General features: G+C 40.6%; 1 protein-coding gene and 1 long non-coding RNA gene across 3 annotated transcripts in view; both read right to left on the bottom strand.

The window, feature by feature from the left end:
- Positions 1 to 24,015, bottom strand: part of Prkca (protein kinase C, alpha) — a gene marked incomplete at its 5' end in the record, with an annotated part of 403,718 nt that overhangs the window by 321,088 nt on the left and 58,615 nt on the right.
- On the bottom strand, positions 5,531 to 10,837 carry LOC106146430. The gene is made up of 3 exons (XR_001230858.1): positions 10,275 to 10,837; positions 9,305 to 9,369; positions 5,531 to 7,020 (listed from the first exon to the last, which is right to left on the bottom strand). It is a non-coding gene; the product is annotated as an uncharacterized LOC106146430 (long non-coding RNA).

Below are 24,015 nucleotides of genomic sequence, written 5' to 3'. Positions count from 1 at the left end.
AATAAGCCAGTATTTGTTAACTGCATCCTTGAGTTCTATAAGCTGTTCTACCAAATTAAACACAAGAAAAGAGTTGTAGGAACCCCAATTTACAGCCAGTGGGCCAGAAGCACAGATCACACCCTGGTACACGAGACTGGCATCTGCAGGGGAGGGCAGTTCTGTGGGACTGAGCCCTTGAACCGCGGGCTCTTATGTTGCCTCCTGGTAGCTAGCATCAGAGAATGCCCAGCTGGTGAAATTAGACAATGCCCAGCTGGTGTCTGGTGGAGGACCGCATGGTATGTGTGGGAAAACCCACACACATTTGATGTGAGAAATGTTCCATTGACTAGGAAAAAACACTTGTTTTTCCTGCCTCTTCAGTATCTGCAGAAGAATTGATTGGTTGTTGATGAAGAGAAATCCCCACATGTTTTGAATGAGAGGTGAAGCATTCTGCATTGACAACAAGAGTAGGAAAATTACTTTGATTATTTTCCACTCCTTGCAGAGAGAGAGTTACATGTACCAACTCCCCAGGAGTTGTAATAACTGTGTACTGCAAACAAGTAATAATAAAAAGATGATATATTTTTACGAAATTATTAACCCAAACATAAAGCACATTCACTTTAACAGGGGGATACTCAGAAATTCACAAAGTAAGGATGCCAGATAGCAGACTCATGGCGCTCACAGGAATCCCTGCAGACGCACCCTGAGCACACGCAGCTCCTTCTGCTTCCTCGGAGACAGCTCTCCACTTTTCCTAGAGCGGCGACTCCCAAAGGCTTAAGCCAAATGTGATCAGTTACTTTTCTTCAAGCGACAAGCTGATTTCATTTTAAAGAAAATATCAGCCTTACGCCCAAGTCCGAATAACCACAATTTGTCTGTCTGTCGCCCTATGTGACAGCAATACTCTTTGACACTGCTGCAGGGCACGTCATACAAATTTCCCGTTTCACTACGTACAGTATCAAAAAACGTGAACTCAAGGATCAAGGCATAGTAAAATATTTCTTAATGCTTCATCGGGTTCATCCTCAAGTGAAACTGACATTCCTTTATCGATGCAAGATGCTGGGAGTGACGACTATGACGCCACTGCCTGGCTTCGCAGAAGGTAGCAGCGTTGCCACCAACACTCACACCATCAGGAAAATACCCAATATAGTAAAAACGCTTGTCACAAACCTTGTATTACTGTGAAAGTTAGTTTGATCTTAAAGACCCTTAGAAAGGGTCTTATCCCAAGGAATTAAAAGTCATGAATTGCGACCTTCACTCATTTTTTTGTTCATTTGTTGTTTTACCTACCCATCCACCCATTATTCGTTTAGGCCGAAACGTATGTCAGGAATTGTGCTAGACTGAGACTTAATACGGTTTGCATGTTCACACTTAAAGATTACTCTGAAGGATGCTTTGTGTTTCTTGGAGGGAAAAGTAAATTTCTTCCTTCTAGTTAAATTGGCCTGTCAGCTTAAAAGCATTACATGTTATGATGTATTAACAGACTTTTATAACTTCTTAACCTGGCAAGAATTGTGGTATTCATTGTTTAACATTCTTCACACAAAATCTCAGAAAGCAGGAAACTAAAGTAACTCCAGGAAGATTTTTCACTATTTTCCAGTACAGTAAGTACACAGATAATCTTAAAACATTTATCTAAAAAAAAGTGTAAACCAAAATAAAGAATTAAGATGTGTTATGTGCATGTACCAACTCCCCGCAAGGAATATAATCATTATGTACTGTAAACGTGTACCAATAAAAATAAAATTAAATTTTAAAAGTTCTCAAATAATGAACACAGAGATACAGAATTAGTGCAAACATCAACTCACTTTGGCTCAGAGAGAAAGGGAAGCGTATTTAAGCAAAGTAAGTACAACGCCCCAGTCCAGAGGATCTACGTGAGGAACCATTTATTGTGAAGTTCAAGAGTTTAATTACTTAATAATGTCAATGAGCTGGAACAAAATCTGCTCTCAGAAACCAGGAATAATAATATACCATTTTTAAAGGCTCAGGTAGAATTTTCTTAAATTTTGATACTTATTTAGCATTTTTAGGAACTGTAAACCATACCTCAAACCAGGAAAACTAATAATTTAGTAGTTTTCAGAGATAAGTAACATAGATTAGCCATGTCTGGCTTCCCATTTGTGAATTCTCTCATGAATTGTTTAATTATACTGGGAAACCTCAAATAAAGACAGACATTGTTTTGTTTTAGGTAATTAAAAATGCCTCTTTATATTCTCTATAAAATTAAAGATAAGGGCTAGGAGTGTAGTTCAGTGGTAAAGGCCTTTGCCACCATTCACAAGACCCTAGGTTCCATTCCCTAGGAAGGAAGGAAGGGAGGAAGGGAGGAAGGGAGGAAGTAAGGAAGGGAGGAAAGAGGGAAGGAAGGAAGGAAGGAAGGAAGGAAGGAAGGAAGGAAGGAAGGAAGGAAAGAGGGAGGGAGACAGAGGGAGACAGAAACAGACAGAAACACAGACAGGCTACGGGCTGGGGATTTAGCTCAGTGGCAATGTGCCTGCCTGGCAAGCGCAAGGTCATGAGTTTGGTTCCCGGTACCAGAGAAAAACAAAAACAAAAACAAAAAAAAAAAGAAAGAAACACAGACAGGCTTATAAGGTAGAAATCCATTATTTTTGTTTTATTTCCTCTAAACTTTCATGAAAGGTACCAGAGGGATGTTGAGCAGTCCTCACATTCAATCCAGCCTGTCATCACTCCTGGTACATTGGAAGGCACCAACTAGCACTCCTTGGTTGAATGAATGAATGAAAAAAACAAAGGAAAAGGGAACAAAGTAGATGACAGTAGATAGATCCATAGGATCTGCCAGTAGAGTCTGATTTCTTGAAGACTTCTGATTTTATTTATTTGAAATGGAGTAGAGGTCACATATCTATCTAAACAAAAGCCTGTTGTCAAACACTGAATTTTTTGAAAAGCCAGTCATATCTCATATTCACAACACCTACGGAAAAAGTGAGAGGATACACTGTACAAAGCTACTGGACATACTAATGCAGGCAAGGAGCGTTCACTTTCCTAAGTGCTGCCTTCCCTGAAAAATGAATGGTCTTTACTGTCAAGTTTAATTCATCAATGAAACAGGGACCCAGGATGCCGAGAGAGAGGGGGCTACTGGCTTTGCATCAGTAGAGATGGCACAAGATTTGCAGAGTACGCTCTGAGGCGGAGTGGAAGCAACCACGATTTTCAACAAACTTCAGAAGAAAGGGATGCTGGACTTGTAAGTCTTTAACCCCATCTTAGCCCCCACCCCTTTAGTGTGATCCATTTTTCATGTGTGGACCTCAAAAGACTTTTTAAACCCCCTCTAGCCATCACTTATATGTGGTGTGTCCAAAAAGTAAAATCTTACCCCAAAAGTACAATCTTTCACTATCTGATAAACTCTATTTCAACCAAGAACGACATCCTTCCCAGACATCAAACCAACTCACAAGGAGCAAAATTAGCCTCTTTGGATTTTCACTGTCTCTTTCTCTGTCCTTTCTGATGGTGGAGATAAAATGAAATGAATATCTGCACTAATAATAGAACAAGACCATAATCAACTTTTTAAACCCAGATAAATGACAAAAATCAGGTAACAGATGAAGGGTCTGGACATTAACACTTGGATGAACACATGGAAACACACACACACACACACACACACACACACACACAGAGCTTTAAAGCCCAAGATGGAGTGTATGTCACAGTGCAGGTGACACATATGACATGTATTCCCTCATTTCTACAAACTAGTTTTCAAAGCTCATGTTATAATATTAAAATGTTTGACAACCTTCAGACTAAAAGAATGCCCTGAAATACAGTGATCTGAATAAATTATACCACTACAAAGGAACTAATTAACTAACAATTAATGAGATATAGTCAACACAATCTCACAGCTAGAAGGTCTTTTTAAACACTGAATAATTGGATTGAAATTCTTTCCCTTCCAAATATTTTTCTTTTTGTGTAATTCCAGTTTACCTGTAAATAACACAAACACCAACCTATAGTTGCCATTGGCAGTCTATTTTGATTAGTCTATTTTCCAGTAAATCTTCCTTTATGCTGTATATCATCCACCTACTCAAAAGAGATATAGAAAGTGAATTAGTGTCAGAACCAATTTTTATAATATGTAATTGAGCGTAACCTTCTTGGAGGCATAGCTAGCTCTATCAATAAATTACATAAATGCTCAAATCCTCATCCAAATCATTTCAAAAAGATGTCTTTCAGCTTTTAAAGTAAACTTGATTCTGCACTGTTTCCCTATTATCTATTTCTAAGAAATACATGTTAAAATGTACATTTATGTTAAAGACAGACTTTAAATGGTGCTTGCTATGCTCAAGAATGAACACTGCAATCCTTGCCAAGTTAAAAAACTGTAAAATTCTGTTGATGCACCATAAAATGTAGCACTTTTTTTACTAATATGCTAATTTAAATATAAAAAGGAAGAAGTCTATTTTTTTCCAATAAATGCAAAACATCCTTTAGAGTAGCAGAATCATGTGAGCTTCAAACATGAATATACAAACTTCCTCAAGTCTCCGTCTAGCCCAAACAAAAGAATGCAATTTTTTGAGAGAATGCATTTTTAAGATTTTTATTCCCAACTGCCACTCAATTTTAGCTCAACAGATTCACACCCACCAACGCCTTTTTCTATGACCATGAAAAACCCAGATAAGGTCTCCAGTGCTTCATGAACCTGCCTGGGCATCACTTTGTACCCTGCCATTGGCTCCTGTCAAGAGAAGCTGCATATTTTCCAGGCATGATATAGAAAATGATCATGAGCCACCTGGGAAGGAGTTTTATTTTGGATTCCAGTCACATCCTTTGGAGACCCAAACAAACACTTTTGTTCATGGGAGGTTATCAGCATCTGTACAATGGGAATACTTTTAACAAAACACACAACTTTCTTTTTAGAGCAACTCCAAGTAAATCCACAAAGAAATCACAGAATTCAAAGCTGCCTTTTTCACCCCTTTCTTAGTGTAGACCTGAAGTGAAAACAAGTAACAAATCCATCTACTGAAACCCAAAGGCAAATCTGTTGCCCTGTGTTTTCGTGACTTTATTCACTGCTGAGACAAAATACTCAACCCCCAAAGTGAGATGAGGTAAGGTTTATTTCGGCTCACATTTCATACAGGTTTCAGTCCATGGCTGGCTCCCGGGCAGGGTGACACGGCAGAGGGGGACTACGACGACAAACAGTTCATGGCAAAGTAAGGCAAGCAGAAGGCAGCAAAGCAACAGAGCAGCAGTAAGCAGAAGCTGCATTAGCCTGTCTTCCATTTCTGCTTTTATATTCCATCAAGACTGTAAGCCTTTGGGGTGGTTCCATCCACCCCAGGGTAGGGCACGCTTAATTCCAGCATCACACAGTTAATCCCAGTATCACACTCTTAATCCACATTCACCCTAATCCAGCCACCTCTGAAACTCCCCAGCTACGACTGCATGAGGCTTTGGGGGGAATCTAGACACAAGCCATAACATCCGGTTTCCTTAGATATCTGTGACAAGAGTTGTAGGGTGTGTCTGGCAACTGGCAATCACGCTAAAGGGCTGGTGCCAGCTCCCATCACTCAGCCCACTAACACAACATATGACAGGGCAAACTAGGGCAGGCATTCAAATCTGACAGCTGGCTGGAGAGGAGGGAAGAAAGCCACATTCTTTTTTTTCTGAAAAGGTGAGGGTAATATATTTCATCCTTCCTCCACATCAACCACAATTATTGTCCACAGGAAGCCCCCTAAGCTCACAAATTGGAACACAGCCAAAGGAAACCTGATAGAATCAGCAAAATATATTCTCCTACCAAAATGCTTGACTTGTTCAAGTAAAAAAAAATAAACTACCAATGAACAACACAGATAGCCATCTGCCAATAACTCTCAACCTTCTCCAGTCAGGCAATAGTACCTACTGGGAAGGATTAATTTTATGTGTGAAAGAACAGGAGTTGAATTACTGGATTACAGACCCTTGAACAAACATGCTTCACCTACCAAGAATTTCTAAATTTAGACTTTAAATAAAGTCAACTAAATCTCTAAATGTCTACTCTGTGAGAATCAATAGCAATTACATGGAGGGTTGGATTATTAATGAATATGCAGTAATAGGAAAACTCATGCTGGAAGATCTCAGTGTGATTCTAAGTACAGGTGATGTCTTCCACGTGAAATGACAGCAAGACCTGATCCAGGAAGCATCAGAGGAGACGAGCGGGTGGCCCTCGCGGTAACACTACAGACTTCCGGCCCTCGTGTAACGTCGCTGTGTCTGCGTGCCATTTCAGGAAAATCAGAGGTCAGCAGCAATGGAGTTGAACGAATGGCCCCTGAGGGACGGGGCGCTTACAGCTGTGCAGCCCGCCAGGCCCCCACACAGTCTTCACCCCAACGCTTGCCTCATCTGCAATTCCTGGGGAGTACACGTATTGTGCCGCCCTGCGGGAGTGAACAGGACCATCACACTGGACAATGGCTGTTCTCTACTTGCACCATCAGAGACAAGTCTGTCCCCTGCTTGAGCAAGAACAGGAAACAGCTACCCTGCAGGACTACTTGAAGGCTGCTGTTCAAAGCACCGGAGATTTCCTGCAGATGTGTTCCAGCTCGATAAAATGAAGACTAGTGTCAAATCTTCCCTGAGCATCTCTCAGTACAAGGCCCTGAGTAAGACACTGTCTTGTGATCGTCACTCCTGTCCTTCCAGGCATCCCACACGTCAGTGGGACAGAGCCAGGACCACAAGATGGTCAAGGTGAATAACAAGTTTGGCGCCTGCCTACCGCCTTGCTTACGAAGACATGAAATGATAGCCGCTGACTTCTGAATTTGTTCCTCCCGCATTCTGAAACGTAGGCAGCTTGTGGAAAACTACAGCAGGTTTTAAACCACACAGCACAAGTAACAAACTCTTCCCTGGAACATGTCTCTTTTCCCATTCCAGTAACTGAAAGGCAACGACATGAACAATGAGTAAAATAATAAGGGAATCTGCTGGGTCCACTGAAAAGTAATACTTACTTATTCAAATTTATAATGTCCCATTTCTCCATGCATTACATTTAAACCTCTGATTTTTAAATAAGATCATTATTGAAAACTAACATTATCCTGCACAGCTTTATTACTTGAATTGTTCATAAATGGATTTATGGCTGCTGCTGAGTCCTCTGAAAGACCATATCATACTGTGTGCATTCTCTCTCAGTCTCACCAGCACATTCATAAAGGTCTTCCCACTTCTACATTTACCCTCCTGCAGAAAGGTAGGTATTTATACCTGGAAAACTTGTCACTTAAATTGCTTTAATGCGTTCTAAGTAAAACACTACTCCCAGTGATTTATTTTTCCATTTGATTGGCCAAAGATTTGAATTATAGGTCCCAGGGTGAATTCATAAACAAACAGTGCTAGCACCTTATATAGGAGTTCTACTGCAACATGAGGGTTAGATTTCTATTTGAGCATTGCTGAAGCACTTCTGTACATAGTAAATTATCAGAACAGGCATCTCCTTATCTCCTCCACCAATCTTGAGTCAGGAATAACCTCTCCTTCATAGGCTCAATTAAAATTAATGTTTCAGAGGGTAATTGAGTGTCTTGGTTTTTAAAACACATAATATTACAAACAAAGAGCAAAGTAAAAGACATAATAGGAAGTAGGGAGATAAATCTTTCTCAAATGGGACGGGGATCAAGAGATGGAAGAGGAAGGGGGTGAAAAAAGAAATTAAAATGTATCACATACACATACTAACTCCATACTAAGAATGTAAACATTAGGTATTGCAAACATGTACTAAAAAACATATAATATTAAACTATGCTGCAATTATTTCAGGATGCCCCCAAGTGAGATCTCTTAGCACAAGTCATCAAGAAAAATGTAATGCTTGCTAGTCCTTAAATCACTAGACTGTTGATATATACATCGTCTAATCATCCTCCCTTCAAATAGTATAACAGAAAAAGTAGATAAATCTCAAATCACAATACTCTAATACTTGTCTACAACCAGGAGAAGTTTGAGAGAAACTACATATTGATATAGTAGACATTAAACTCTGCAGATGGTGTAAGAACATGAAAGAGTAAACAAAACACAAAGTGTACAATAGATAATAAGAAAGGGAAAGAAATTGCTCAAAGGAAGGAACAACTGCGATTAGGGAAAGAAGAAAAGGAAAGTACTAAGGCTTTATATATATATATATATATATATATATATATATATATATATATGGATCGGTGGCATACTGTACTGCTAGTGTCTGATGGTTTGTTGAGGGGAACAGCTAATGATTAAAACATTTCTTTTATATTTTGACCAATTTTGCATGCTTATATCTGGTAACCTGAGCAACTTATATGATGACAACAATTTGCAGTAGAACAACCATTGGTGATTCCTACCATCTTGTCTAGTGAAACTATGTATTGTCTCTAATGTTCTTTTAAATTATTATTTTCTTTTTCCCTTTAATGGTTTTATCAATCTTCAATTCGTACATCTGATAATCTGAGCAACTTCATTGAAGATAACAATATGTAATATAACAACCACTGTTAATCCCTGTCATTTGGTTTGAAACACTGTATCATTTTTAGTGTCCTTGTGTTGTTTTGTTTGTATTTTGCTACTGTTCTTCTTTTGTACTATTTTCTTTAAAATAAAAATTTTCAAAAAAGAAACTATAGATTGTCTGCATACCCATTAGGATGGCTACTATTAAAAAAAACAACAGAAAATAGGTAAGTGCTGGTGAGGATACAAAGAAGATTAACACTAGTACAGAGACTCCTCAAAGTAAGCCAATCACAAAAAGACATTCACTATATGCTTCCACTTTCATGAAATATTTAAGTAGAGTTATAGAAGTAGAAATGAGAATGGTGGCTGCCAAAGGCTGCAAAGAGGAGCAAATGGGGTTGTTTCCTAGGTACAAATTTTCAGTTTTGCAAAATGAAAAATTCTGGAAGTCTGTTTCATAAAACTGTGAATATATTTAATACCATTGAAATGCATGCTTAAAAATGGCTAAGATGGTAAAGTTTATGCTGGATATATCTTTTATCAAAATTAAAAGATCACAGATTGAAAATCTGAGAAATTTCACTTGCTGCTTTAAATAAATGATTTTAGGGGGTGGTGACAAAACGCCTATAAAAATCCTAAGACGGTTTCACATGAAAATGCTGTCCAACAAGCAGCTGTTCAGTACCCATACCTTCATTCCTCTGTGCTTTCCACAGCCCAGCTACCCATATATTCATCTCCAAATTGGATCTTCATCTACACAAGGAAAATGCAGAACCAGTAAACACAAAAATTGAACATTACATAAAATTAAGTCTCAGGAAAGAGAACAAGTTTGATTTTTAAAGTAAACATCATAATTCTGTCTGCCCAGTGCACTAAACACTCTGGAAGCTTTTAACAGCAGCAGGACCCTAATTGCATAACCTTGTTTTCAATGAGTGGATGAAATTACGCTATAATTTCACTTATTAAAAGAACATACAAGTAGTGTGATGCCACCCACCTCCCCATCACCCATCTGCCTTCCCTGTTGGCTAATGACACATGCTTCTGACTCTCTCTCTGATTACCCTGAATACTAACACATACCCTGCAAATGGGGAGCGCTCACTATGCGCCTTGCTCCAAAATTGCCTGGTTAAACCACATGACTGCCAGGCATGCAGTTTCTCAGGCAACTTTCCAGTTCTCCCGCTCTTCACATCCAAATGGGTGTCCCATCAGCTCTTATCTTATATGCACTTAGCTTTTTGAGCCATTCTCCCGAAGTATTCCATCACCAACTTTGATTTTTGTCCTAAAAGATCTCAAAGCCGGCCTGATCCAATATTCAGTTGGAAAATGCAACTGCAGTTCAAAACCAGTATCTGACCACCAATCCATTTCTTCAGTTTCTTACTGCCCTGTCAACTGTATCTGGATGCAGCAGTTTGAGCGAAGATCTGAACCGGAATCCTAGTGCTTTACCTGATACTCTGGTGTAGGTCTGCTTCATTCCCTTCCAGCGCTCAAGAATCCTGGGCTTACACTTCAGAACACGGCTCTGGAGTCCGTCAGTGCTCAGCACTGCCCATTCCTAGCTGTGTGACTCCAAGAAAATTATCTAAACATACTAAGCTTTAATTGTATCATCAATAAAATGAATAAAATACTAGTACCTGCCATGTTTTCGGTCGACATAAGCCTGGATCACGGAAAGAAAGTGCTGAGGTCCACATCTTGGTACAGAGTTAGATTCAAACTGTCAGTGATGGTAAGTACCAGCTCCCGGGGACAAGGAAATACAATGGCCCTAACCCTCTAGGCTCAGACGATGTCCCAGAGCCTCCTTCTGAAGGGCTCCTACAATTGGCAGAAGCCATAGAAAATGTCACAAATGCAGGAATTTTAAGCTACAAGTGGTGTCTTCAGGATGCGGGCTTCAACTTCACATCACGAATAACCCCTGTTGAATGGTCATACTCCTTCTGTGACATATTCTAGATTTCATGTCTTTAAGTCACCACAAATCACTGTGAGTACACTGATCCATTCCTGTCCTTAGCATAAAGAGTTATCCACGACAAACCTAGTGCTGAGCTTCACTCAGTTGAAAAGAAAATAATGATGATGATAATGATGATGATGATGGTGATGATGAGATTCACCTGTGGCCCATATGCCCCGCATCCCTCAGAAAAAAACATCTGGTCCTTAACAGTCAAGTCCAAGGAATCCAAGACAGACTAAAGAGAAAAATAGAAAACTTTACTGGATAATCTTACCTTCCTTATTGTAAAAGTCTTGCATCAATATAATATGGTTTTCACCTATCAAGTTAATAAACTCCCTTAAAATGATAAATCTCAATACCAATTGGACTATAAGGAGAAAGGAACTCACACACTGAAGGCAAGAATGTAAACTTGTGCTACGGTTTTGGAGAGTAATTTGCCAGCACACGCCAAGAGCCCTAAAAAATGCCTACATTGTTTGGCCTAATAAATTCTCTTCCAGCAACTTCTACTGCAATAATTATTCATATACATATTTATGCAGAAGGATGTCCATCCCAGCACTACTTATAATAAAGACAAATGAAAAACAATGGAGGGTAGATTAAAGTTTAAATAAATGACAGGCATGGCAGCACATGTCTGTAATCGTGGCTGCTGAGAAGGATGAGGTAGGAAGATGAGTTGAGCCCACAAATTCAAGACTAGTATGGGCAACACAGGCAGCCCCACTTCAAAAATGAAAGGACAGAACATTTACCACATAGAATATTAAGTTACAGTTAGCTCTAGATTGCCCCCAATCTAGATCACCTGTTCAGAGACTGGGCTTTTAGAAGGCGGTTGCATCCCTGGGGCACTGTACTCTTCAGTGAATCCATCCACGGAAGAGTTCAGAGCGGATAATGATGTTAGGAGTGCGGTGCAGGTGAAAGAGGCAGGTCATTAGGGCCGTGAGCCAAGGACGCATCTCCCTCCTGGCTCCTGCCTTTGCTCCCTATTTCGTGGTTGCTGTGACATGAGCAGCTTCCCTCCACCACGAATTCCTCCACACGCAATCTCTGCATGGGAGCCAGCCGACCTGAGACTTCTGAGACTGGGAGCGAAAGGAAAGCCCTCCTCTTTTAAGCTGCAGGTGTCAGATATTTTGTCTCAAGGATGAGCAAGTGACTAAGGCAATTATATGGTCATTTTAAAATTATGTTCTTGAAGATTTAAGAGCATGAGAAACTACTCAAAAGTGTAAAAGAGTAGTAAAATGGCATAAAAATTGCATCATAAAATAGATGCCTGAGGTACAAGGGAAAAAAGTCTAAACAGATATGAGATTCTGGAGGATCTCTTTTCTTCTCCAGATTAACCTGAAAGAATTTACACAGGAAGTCAGCAAAAGGTGAATTTTTAAAAAACGTTTGCCTTGTATTTCCAAGCAGCTTCTCCGACAATGCTTCCTCCCTCCTTCACACATCCTGCCTCACCAAACCCTCTAGTATTTTCCATGACTTCCTTTATAAATTGACTCTAAAGCAGCCCCTGGGTTTACAACAGAACCCGAAAAGCTCAAAAATGAATTATTTTCATTCCATTCAACAAGCAACATCTCACTCAGCCAAAAGACTTCGCTGGAGTGGGTGGTTGGAGAACTATACTTAGTAACCATACCCTTATGTTTAAAATTAATAGCTACTACGTTCAATAAAATAACAGTTTAAACCTGTATTCAAATGATGCTTAAAATAGCTATGCTGCCTGTGCCAATTATTTTTCTCAGGGGGAGACTTTTTAGGTTCAACATGAAGTTGGTGGGGTTCCTTCCTGCCATTCACAAATGGGACTGGAAAGAAGGAATCTACAACACCACCTTTTCTGTGCAGGAAAATTAGGTCCCCCATACAATGTGGCCCCCGGAAACTCTGTAACATTCTCGCTAGTCTTACAGGGATCTGTCCACTGTTAGCTCCTCTTATGAGAGGGTTTTCTTTGTGGGGGGCAATGTGGTGAGTGCCAGGGATCAAGCCCAGGGACAAGTGTTCTATCACTGAGCTACATCTCCAGCCCCCAAAATGAGCTGTCTCATCAGCTGGAATACTGATAAAGACAAACAGCAATAATTCTTCTTGATGTATGGGCAGACCAGCAGTCAATAAAAGACAAATTAGTAGAAGGAACGGTCCACTGCCATCATTGAGGGAACTTAAAGAGATGACCACCCTGGCCAAACTGGTCACCGTTCAGCACCCACTAGTCAAGTGTGCCTACTGGAATGTGTCTAATCCAGACTGAGATTGCTTTAAACATAAGAGACACACCAGATTACAGGACTCGATGCCAAAAAAATATAAATGCGAAGTCTTTCAAGTGATGGGAGTGATGGGAGAAAAACCATCAATAAATGACCAGATCAACATTAGCCACTCTTTCCACGCAGGGCAGCTCCCCTACCGACCCAGCACTTTGGATGTGAATCTTCCACTGCAAGTTCATTCTGACTGTCTTCCTACCTGCCCCCAGCTCCTCCGCAGGTCTCAGGATGAGGTCATTCACGCTGGATGTGGAGTGAGTACTGGGTTCCAATCCCAGCCTTAATGTCTAATAATCTTACTCCTGGTAAAATGTTTAGCAGAGTTTCTTCCTGGATGAGCAGAGAGCTCTTCTCTAGGTCTGTTTCCTCAAAACCTCCTGTTCCCATCTCAGCTAGGACTCTTGATCTGGCCCACTAAAGCTCCCAAATGGCCTTTGTCTCCCACGGTGCCAAACACGTGTGTTCTGGGACACACTCCATCACAGTCCCACCTCTGCAGATGCCTGGCTGGCACTGGAGGGTCTCCTGCTATTCACTTGCCTTCCTACTATCCTTTGTTTGAAAAGCCATCCCTCACCATCCCAAGACCCCTCACTCGGGCTGGGCTGACCAGAGGACTCCCAAGAGCGCCCTCCTGGATGGCCTCCCAGTCAACCCCCACTCTGAAAATAGACCCAGACTCCAGTACTCCAGCTCCACGCAGCTCATGCCAGGAAATATGGACCACTTCCTGTCCACTTGCTAATAAGCAGGGGCTGTGCTTCTATTTTATTTTTGGGTATGTCCTCCACTAAAGTGAGACAATCACAAATTCATGTGTCTAAAAACGCATGTCAGTGAGGTAGTGAAGGCCAGTGCCTCACACAAAGACAGGGCCCACAACTCAGAGGCAGAAACAATTTAGGAAGCAAGGTCTACCCTAAGATGTAGCCTCTGCCATGTCCTACAAGTTCCCACTCTCCAGAGCTGCCACATTAGCTTCCCCCAGGGAAAAGCCACTTGTGAGACAAAACCAGAGCGGTTAATCTTACTGGACTCACATTTGCGAAGGATAACTCCTGCCACTTCCCATGGTGTGCCATGTTCTAAAAATTCACTGTTTATGTTTGTCATCGCCTCCTTTTTACACAAGCTGTTGTTCTTTCCGCCCCAAACCAATCTTTATTTTACACAGCTTCCTTACAATTTAGCCAGTAGAACACCTAAGGGGCCCGGAGACGCCTCACACACGGGTCCTCTAGATTTTGGAGCGTGTATGCTGTCCTCAAAGTGCCTCAGAGGGGGCCTTCTAACATTTTAAAATTTCACAAAACCCTCTATTATATAGTAGAAATAGCTGAAGTTCTGCTTCCTTGGAAAAGCCTACATTTCCTTTTATTTATGGATGTATAGAATTGTTAAGCATAATTACAAAATTAAGCCACAGGTATTATTAAGATGCAAAAGTTGGATCTGCTTTATAGTCTCGAGCCACTGAGTTTTCAAAAACATTTCGCAGAGCAAGGAGAACCCACTGAATGAATACTTGCCTGTCTTGCACAGCTACCCCACACATTAATAAACCTCCTCATGAATACAAGCAAAATTAAAGGCACTTTTTCAATGACAGTCCCTGAGAGGCTAAGGAAATAATAAGCGTGGTTAGTACAAAACCACAGAAGAACCATAAAAGCAAAAGCTCCAAATATGGTAAAGCTGAATGGAGTTTCAAGAAGATCGGAAGCTCTTTATGAAAGACTTCACCTTTTCCCTATTGTTAAAATTTCAAACGTGGATTCTGTAAACGAGTGTCTATACACATGGCTCAGAGGTTACCTTTTTAAAAAATTCGAACTGTCCAGTCTTTTGCAAAGTAATTTCCCCTGCTCTGTACTCCCACACACCGCGTCTCTCTATGACAACACTTTCCAATGGCGCATCTTACTCCATTCGTAAGGCTGAAATATTTAGAGGTCAAACGCCTACTTACAGATGATTTGGCCAAAGGGGTGGATGCAGGAGGGCACGTGTGCACAGGCACAGGGGGTGAGCAACACATATAGCAGGTGTGCCAAGATCTTCACATCTGGTGGACCTCAGCCAAGGAGTGTAAGTATTCACTGCATTGTCCTTTCACGTTTTCTGTCAGTTTGAGAGTTTTCAAAATAAGTTTTAAAGCAAAATAACACAAAATAGGTCTCAATCATTAATTGCTCAATAAAATAAAGAACTAAACAACCGACTGGCGATTGAGAAAAGAGGCAGTTTTTCATACTGTAAGTATTCAAGTTCCACCACAGGCACTGCGGCAGGCACAACCAATAGAACAATGAATCGGTCTCTGTCCTGCTGCAGGGAACTTTGGTTCATGGGAGAAGCAGATGACCACACTCTGCAATGCCAGAGGGCTCTGCAGGGGTGGCAGTGCTTGTAAGGAGCGGGGAAGGAAGCATCCACGTATTCTTGGCAGAGAATGCGCGAACCTGGGGAAACTCAAGAAGCACAGCACAACCACCAAATACTTGTGGACTGAAAGAATGAGTACAAAGTACACGGGAGTCGATTGGGGTCCAGTGCCGAGCAAGACCCGTGCATGTCTGGGGACTGGATGAGCACTCTCTCACTGTGAGACAGCACCGGCACAAACGTAAGGCAGAACTTGTCCTCCTCCCGCTGCGCTCAAAGCTCATTCCAGGACTTGTGCTGTGCAGTGACTGACGCAGGGCCATGAGCAGTCAAAATTCAAGGCCAGTGGGATGAGGCGTGGGAAACACCCGGAGGCCCTCGGAAGTGCTTGTAATTTCACGGTGAACATAAACCCATTTGATTTTTCATGTGGGAAATTCTTTTTACCCCAGGCTGAGACTCTACCAAACTGGCTCCTGGGATATCCAACTAATCCGTGGGGCAGAGGTGAGACGAGCCTCCTCCGGTCTGCCCTTCCCAAGGGTGGATGGTGGAGCTGCCCGCTCCATTCCTCCTGCATGGCGCTGCATCTCCAGAGAATATGCTCCTGATGCCTCTGCATATTTCACTTAAACTTTCGAACATGCCTATGAAATTCCTTTTGGAGACCCCCTACAGAGGCCCTCTGAACAAGAAGTGGCTAAGGTCCAAGACAAGATTAAAGGTAGAATTTATCCCCAGGAGTGTCAACTTGATAATCACAGGGAACTTCTGAAATCAAAGTTCACAGCACCTCCCCTCTTCCCTCCACAAAATCGCTGCAGGCAGTGATGGTGCAGATTAAAAACACATCTGTGGAAACTGACCTTTCTCTTTCTTTTTAGATAAAAAGCAGTGCTCCTTAAAAAAACAAAAAGCTGAGTGGGAGATGACTATGTGTTCTTCCCTTCTCTCCTCTACGTGGCTCTTTGTTGGCTCAGGGATCTATTTTTCTTTTGAAAATTATTTCCTACAGCCCAATTTTGGCTATTTTAGCTCAAGGAGACTAGGAATACAAAACTAACATGAGCATTTATATTATCATCACAGAAAAGAAGAAATATATAATCTTACAAACTGGTCCATCCTTCAGGAGTTTTTTAATACTATTCCAAGCAACTTATTTCTCAGGGAATCTTTGCAAGCAGATAAACTACTGTTTGTATGCATTTCATAAGGGTAAATTCCTTCCATTTCTTTCTACATTCAGACTATAAGAATAAAGCCTTAGGTTATTTTCTCTATCAGTGTCAAACAACAGACAACCATTTCTTAACTAATTGGCCTGGTCTACAGAAGGTGATGATGGCCCTTGGCCAGGATATGCAAAGCAGCAGTCTTGTGTCTCCAGGAGAACCAGAGCACTGCAAGGCACTATGGGTATTCCAGACCCATAGTCAACCACCTTGGCTCAGGACAGTGATATCAACAGTGATGACAAGAAGATGCAGTTGAAAATGAGGCTAGCCACCAAATACTACCTGGCTTTTTAAAAATATACACAACAGTTCCACTCTATGTGAGGGTGATACATCCCAAGACTCTCAGTAGCTGCCCTAGACCACAGGTAGTACCAAAACCATATATATACTATGATTTTCCCTCTACATACACCTCTATAACAAAGTTTGGCACAAATTAGGGACAGCAAGAGATCAACAACAGCTATCATAGGCCTTAGCAAACTCAGCACATGATGTTTTCCCCTCTTCCTTATTAAATTGAGAACTTTCATCCTCACAGTTTGTCTTTGGCATATCCACATCATCAACATCACTACTCTTGCACTTCGGGGTCACTATTAAGTAAAATGAGGGTTCCTCAATACAAGTACTGGGATGATAACCCTGACTTCACCACAGGTAGCATGTTTAGAAAGGATATGTGGACAAAGGGATGATTTATATCCAGGTAGGACAACACGAGAGTTCATCATGCTACTCAAAACACTGTACAAGTTAAAGTTTATTACATATTTATTTCTGAAATTTTCCATTTGATATTTTCAAACCACAGTTGATTGTGGGTATTCAAACTGCAGACAGTGAAACCTTCAATAAGACGAAACTATTGTGCACTCTCTCAGTCGTTTACAATACCTGTAACCCTACAAAGGTGTCCTTCACAGGAGGACACCGAGGCAAAGCCTACACAGGTCCCATCCATTTGATGGCACTACAGATAAACTAGGCTTTGGTTATTAGTCCCAGGTCTTCAAATCCAACCCAAAGTACCTCACTCTCCCAACTGAAGAACCCTGACCAAGTAAGCAAGTCCGAAGTCTGCAGACCGGTGACTTCTTATGCACTGGCTCCAACCTCGCATCCCTGGACAAGCCCCCTGCACCAGGGACTTCTGGTCGTTATGCCCTAGAGCAAAGACCTACCAACAAACCTCAGGGCTGTGAACCCCCTGAATGGGATGTACATTTTTCTAGGGAAAGAGCTATTATTTTCTCCAAATTCTCCGAGGCAACTATGGATCAGTGAGGTAAACACTGGCTGACTCAGGTATATTAAGGTCCAATCTGAATCTAAAATTCTTTGTATCTACAAAACAATACAAGCATGTCTGTGACTTTATGGAAAACTAAGACTTCACCTCTCCCCTCCCATAGCCCACCCCACTTCTGCGTTATGTCACAGCGTCATCTTGGAAATTACGAGTGAGGGACTTTAGCCAGGTCCTCGCCAGGGGTCTTGGGTACATTTGTGCCCTTCCCCGCTCCATGGTCTCCTCCCACTATAAGACCAGACACGTTCTCGCTCTGTTCTCCTCACTGAGACACATGTTTCAAAGAGAGACGGTCACTCCATACCGAGAGAGGAGGCTGCCAAACATGAGGCAAAGACCTACAAATCTTAAAGCAGAAACAGTTACGAAGGTCCCAGGTCAGCACAGCTAAGACTGAGCAGCGTGAGCGGAAACACTCCTGTCCAAGCGGGAGCGGGCAGCGATCTGAAGTCCCCAGCGCAGGCTGGCCAGGCTCGCACTGCTATGCAGTCGCTTTCTCCAGCTTCCTGTCTACCTCTGCCCCACTCTAAGCTCCCTTCACTACCAGCTGCTGTAACGGCTGTGGGACTCCCACGGGCAACAGGCAGGAATTCTGCTGGGAGCCCCGGAGTTGAAAGCAAACCAGGGGTCTTTAGAGAGATGCTGAGATGGTTACAAACTAAGACGCTCCAAAGCAAGCAAAGCCAAGCGAGCAGCTCTGTTGTCCTCTATGAGAAGCCACTTTCCCAGCGACCCTTACCCCTGCAGGAAGGTCCAAATGGAAGACCCCTTTTCCAAAGACGTCAAGAGTCTACAAAAAGGAGAGAAGTGTCACCAACTCCCGGAGACAGAAGACCTCCCAGGATGCTGGGTCCTGCTCAGGCTTTGACAAGAGCCCTCTCAGGCTACTTCCCACGCCCTTCTCTACAACTGTCCTTTGCAATGGAGACAATCAGCTATAAGACAGGGCCCTAACCCCGCAGCAGAGCCTGTCTCAACAGGTATCGCGTGCAGAAATCGCAATTTTTCTGCCCACACAGCTGCAAAGCCAGCATTCGTCAGCTTGAGACACACATCTAACTGTAGCCTACCACTTCACGTGCACCTGCCCTCTAACCCTACTCAATGAAAAGGAAAATTAATCTAGGAATGTTTTCCTGTTTTACTATAAGTTGGTGCCAGTCATCTAGACGGCTTTCAAGAGTATTCATCAAGCAGGATATACCTGCCCACATGCAAAGATCAAGCAGCTTTAAACACACAGGAAGTAACCTTCTCTTAGGCACCCTGTATTGAAATAAGGGAAACTTCAAGCAGTGTACCGGCCACTGAAAATCTACACATGTTCACCAATGCTTCCCTGGGAGAGCTGCGGGAGGCACTTATGTTCACACCAGTATTTCATAATATGTGTCATTATGTACTAAGGTCAAAAGTAGAGATAAGGAGAAGGAAGTAATGAAGAAATATAATTGCTTTCAAGCCTTTTTTTAAGAAAAACTATTTTGTAGAGATCAAAAGTTTAATTACTAGTGGAAGAATAACTTGGTGCAAATTTTGTGCAGGGCACCCGGGAGCATCTGTCAAAATTTAAATTGCATATTTTTTGAGCTGGAAATCCAGCAATTCTGCTTTCAGGAATTTTTTTTTTTTTTTTGACTGACATACTCTCAAAGACTGACAAAACAGCCAGAGCTACAGCTAATGATTGCCGAACACTCATTACGTCCCAGGTACCTCCAGTACATCATGTGTACCTTAGCTATTTTATTCCACATACCTATCCTATTAAGTAGGTGTTATTATTATCCTCAATCCACAGAGGAGAAAGCTGTGGACAAGAGAGGTAAAGCAACAGAATCAAAGAACTAGCAACTAGCAGAGCCAGAATTCAAACCCAGGCGGTCTGAAAATGTTTACTGCAGCTTTGTTTAAAGAGGCAAAACTTGGTATATAATTTCAAGATCCATCCATAGGGAAATATTTAAATAAATTATGGCATCTCCACACAAGGAAACATTACAAAATGATTGCAAAGTGAACTGTACCTCTATGAGGTCTAAGATCCATACTATTGGCATAACAAAGCAAGTTTCAGCATTGTATGATATAAGATGTGTTAAAAAAGAAATAAAGATCGAGAAAGAGATAAGTCAAAAGCAAAGTTTAGGGGCTCAGGATTTAGCTCAGTGGCAAAGCGCCTGCCTGGCAAGCGCAAGGTCATGAGTTCAATTCCTGGTACTGGAACAAAAGACAAAAAAAAAACAAAAAAACAAAAGCAAAGTTTAGAAAGACGTACAAGAGACCTCCATAGTTGTTACATCTGTAAAATGGGCCCATAGCATGGAAAAGGGACCTTTAAAAAATTGTCTTATGCCCTTCCATCTGTTTGAATTTTCTATCAAGAATATACATTGTTTTTACTTTTTAAAAGTGGTTTTACAAAAGAGACTAAAAGTTTATCAGTGACACCAGAGGGGGAAGAATTGGACTCTGGTCTTCACATTACAAATGCTTTGACTGGAGAAGAAAGGCAAACGTTTTATAAACTAACGTAACCAAAGTGCCCACATGTCCTTGTGGTTGACTACCAACCAGCTAATTCCAGGTCAAAGATTAAGACAGGTACCTGATTACTATGAAAATGACCAGGAGGGCTGGGGATTTAGCTCAGTGGCAAAGCACCTGCCTGGCAAGTGCAAGGTCGTGAGTTCGGTTCCTGGTACCAGAGAAAAACCAACAAACAAAAAAAAAAAACAAAAAGAAAATGACCAGGAAGTACTGTCTTTAATTATCTTCTGACAAATATAAAATCATAAGAGCAATTTAAACACTTGATTCCTGTCTTTTCTATTTTAAACTCTAGGTTGTTGGGCTGAGACAGAAAGTAGTAAAACCTCCAGTGAAAGAAAAGCAAGAAGTACAAAGGAGTGGCCCACATTTTGTGCTCTCCAGGGACAGTGTCCTTGCTGGACAATGCATTACACTGCCAGTAACCTAGGTGTGCACACCTGGTCTCAGAGGCAGCAAAACTGTCCGTAATTCAGGAGGATACTATTATACAGAAATAAGTTCTAAAAGTCAAAGAAGAACATAGCGGATTTGTCAGAATCCCAGTTCAGGCACACACTTCCACATATTAAAACTAAGACAAAGTAAATTAAGATGCTGGGAGAAGTGGGGAAGTAACTAACACACAGAGACACACACAGACACACACTTAAAAAATGTGGAAGAGTTCTCCCAAGGAAGAATAAAAACTTAGAAAGCGTGATATGAAACTGATCATGTTGTACTGCTAGAAGGACTAAATCTTCAAAAATCAAACAGACAATTTTATCCAAGTCCCTTAATATTTGTAATTCTATTAGCAAATATATGAGAAAATCCTTGTTTCAAACAATAATGAGCTTCCAAAACCCTGTTCTCAGACAAACCACTATTCATAACACAGGCTTAACATTAAAAAAGTAATGAAATGGAGAATTTCTTCCAGATCAAGGCTTCAATATCAAATAAATTATAATATAACCAAGACCAACAATATACCAAAAAATAAAACTCAATTGTAAACCTCTGTCATTGTTGCAGTAGAAAATTATACTCTATATCCCATAGTGTGGGCACAAATCCATTCATATTTAGTATATATTTATTGACCATTCTATGTGCCAAACAAATATACACTATGCATATGAAATGCTAAAGAGTGCTAAGAGTAAAAAAATACATAACTTATCCTAAATAGGAAAATGCAATTGAATCCTAATTTACACATAAGTATATTTTAATTGCAACTTGAAAGTTCTCATCAAAAACAATTTTACTTTCATTCTTATAATTTGACAGGACTTTCTGTACTGCTTTGAATGAGTCTTGGTTCTTTTAAAAGTTCTCTAAGAAAGCTGAAAGTGCAATATATTTTTTTATATTCTTTGTAAGAAATATAGGCATTAGTCTAATCTAGGATTATGTACTGTCAAAATAATGCTTGTTGAATAATGGCATGGTTGATAATGACTTCTGGTGATTCTGGTGAAAATTATAAAGACAATGTTTCTCCCACCAAAAAGCATTATTAATCAAAGACACACCACCTTTTGCGTATTGAATTATCAATCGATCAATCAATAAGATCCCCATAATATTGGTACATTATGTTAGCAAGAGCACAGGCAAATAAAAAAGTCTATATTTTGCTGTTGCTGATGTGAAATTAGTGTTGTGAAAGGCTTCTCTTATTTTTGGGAAGCAACTTGGAAATATTTTCCAAGAACCATAAAAAATTCACCCCTTCCTCACAAAAAATATTATGAACAATTGTAAATCCTACTCTTAAGAAATACCTGGAAATTCAGAAAAGATCAAATACACAAAGTTGTTCATTTGAAATTAATTCATTATAGCAGTAAAATATCTACAGTACAGGAAGAAAAAACATGGGTTACAATGACCCTTTTAACTAATGAAGAGATGCAGATAAAAACATCATGCACACAATTATACATAACACACATTTAAAATAATGAAATACAGTAATATGATACTATAATTAGAGGTAAGATCACAGTGTTAGGGACAGGGTGATGACCGTCGCTGTGGGATTACTGCAGGCTTTGTCAGTTTCAGCACTAGTACTGTACTGGCATTTGGGGCTGGATCATTCTTTGTGGTGAGGGTCTGCCCAGTGCATACAGGTGCTAAGCAGCATCTCCAACCTCTACCAAGCGGATGCTAGTACCACTCCCAACAACCAGCTGCACAATCAGAAATGTTTCTAGACGTTGCCAAATGTCCCCCCGGGAATCAGAAATGTTTCTAGACATTGTCAAGTGTCCCCCGGGGGTCAAAATCATCCCAGTTGAGAAGCACTAGATTTAAAGTACCTATTTTCTCTATTTGAGTTTTCTTGTTGTACTACAAAATAATTTTTAAAATTAAAAAAATGGTAATCAAAGGTGCCAACACTTGATGCCTAACTCTTTACTCAATACGGAACGCCCTTTTCTTCAGCGTGCAGCCCCTAGCTCAGAGCACAAGGAGCTGGGTATGGGTTCGCACACCTGTAACCCCAGAGCTCCGTGAGACTGAGGCGAGAGGATTGTAAATTCAAGCACAGCATGGGCAACTGAGACCCACACTCAAAATAATGTTTTTAATAATGCACAACTTTGTGCATGTGGCCTTTTGCTAATGCCCAGGTATTTCTTAAGGGTAAGGTTTATAAGTGCTTGTATTTATACAATAATTAAAAATTAAGCATTGTTTAATGTCAAGTGGGAGTATCGATTATGCTGGTAGCTGAAATGTATACCAAAAATATTAAGGTAAATAAACGGAATAGTTAATAATAATAAACATTTAATGAGCAATTACTAAGTGCCAGGCTGTAGCCCACTGGTGGTGAACTTGTGGCATGCATGCTGCAGCAGGCTGTTTGTATCACTGAAAGGCTCTGAAAGGTTCGCCATCACTGCTCTAGTCTAAGATTTCAGTCTGTCAAATCATCTAATACTCACATGAATTCCATGTACTATTTTTTCCTCATTTAAAAAAAGAAAATTATGAAGAATCAGAGAAGTTACATCACTGTCAATCTGATTAAAACCATATAAATTCAATTATATCTGAATCCACATAAGTACAGGCAGACACCCAAGTTACATACTTTCAAGTGTTTCCTGTAACATCAACTATGACAAAATTCCCAGGAAATTCCCTAAGCAGCCCTTGAGTACTTACGTTTTTACTTTTGTTACATGTTCTTCTTCAACTGTTCACTGGGGGCAATGTCAAAACATACTTCCTAAACTGGATCTCATCTAAGGAGTCAGCTCAACTTCAAAACAAAATTAATCTGAGATTGAAGCATTTATTTATTCCCCCTCGAAAATCTAAACCTATAATTTTGGTATTCTGTGATTAGTAATTTCCACAGCAGAACAGAGTTGAGTATAATAATCCTTTTCAAAAATCTCAAAGCTACATTTTATCTGCTTTTATACTTTAATAACCCTGACCAAAGATTACTTTTAATAATAAAAATCTGAATAAACTCAAAAGTTAATTCAAAAGATCATAGACCTAAGTGTAATTGCTAGCACTATAAAATTCTACGAAGAAAATATTGAAATAAATGCTCATGCCCTTATATTTGGCAGCAGTTGCTTAGATGTGAAACCAACA

Source organism: Chinchilla lanigera, unplaced genomic scaffold, assembly GCF_000276665.1.
Source record: "Chinchilla lanigera isolate Chin_1 unplaced genomic scaffold, ChiLan1.0 scaffold00077, whole genome shotgun sequence".
In the NCBI taxonomy this organism is placed as follows: Eukaryota; Metazoa; Chordata; class Mammalia; order Rodentia; family Chinchillidae; genus Chinchilla; species Chinchilla lanigera.
This window is presented reverse-complemented; position numbering and strand designations above follow the sequence as displayed.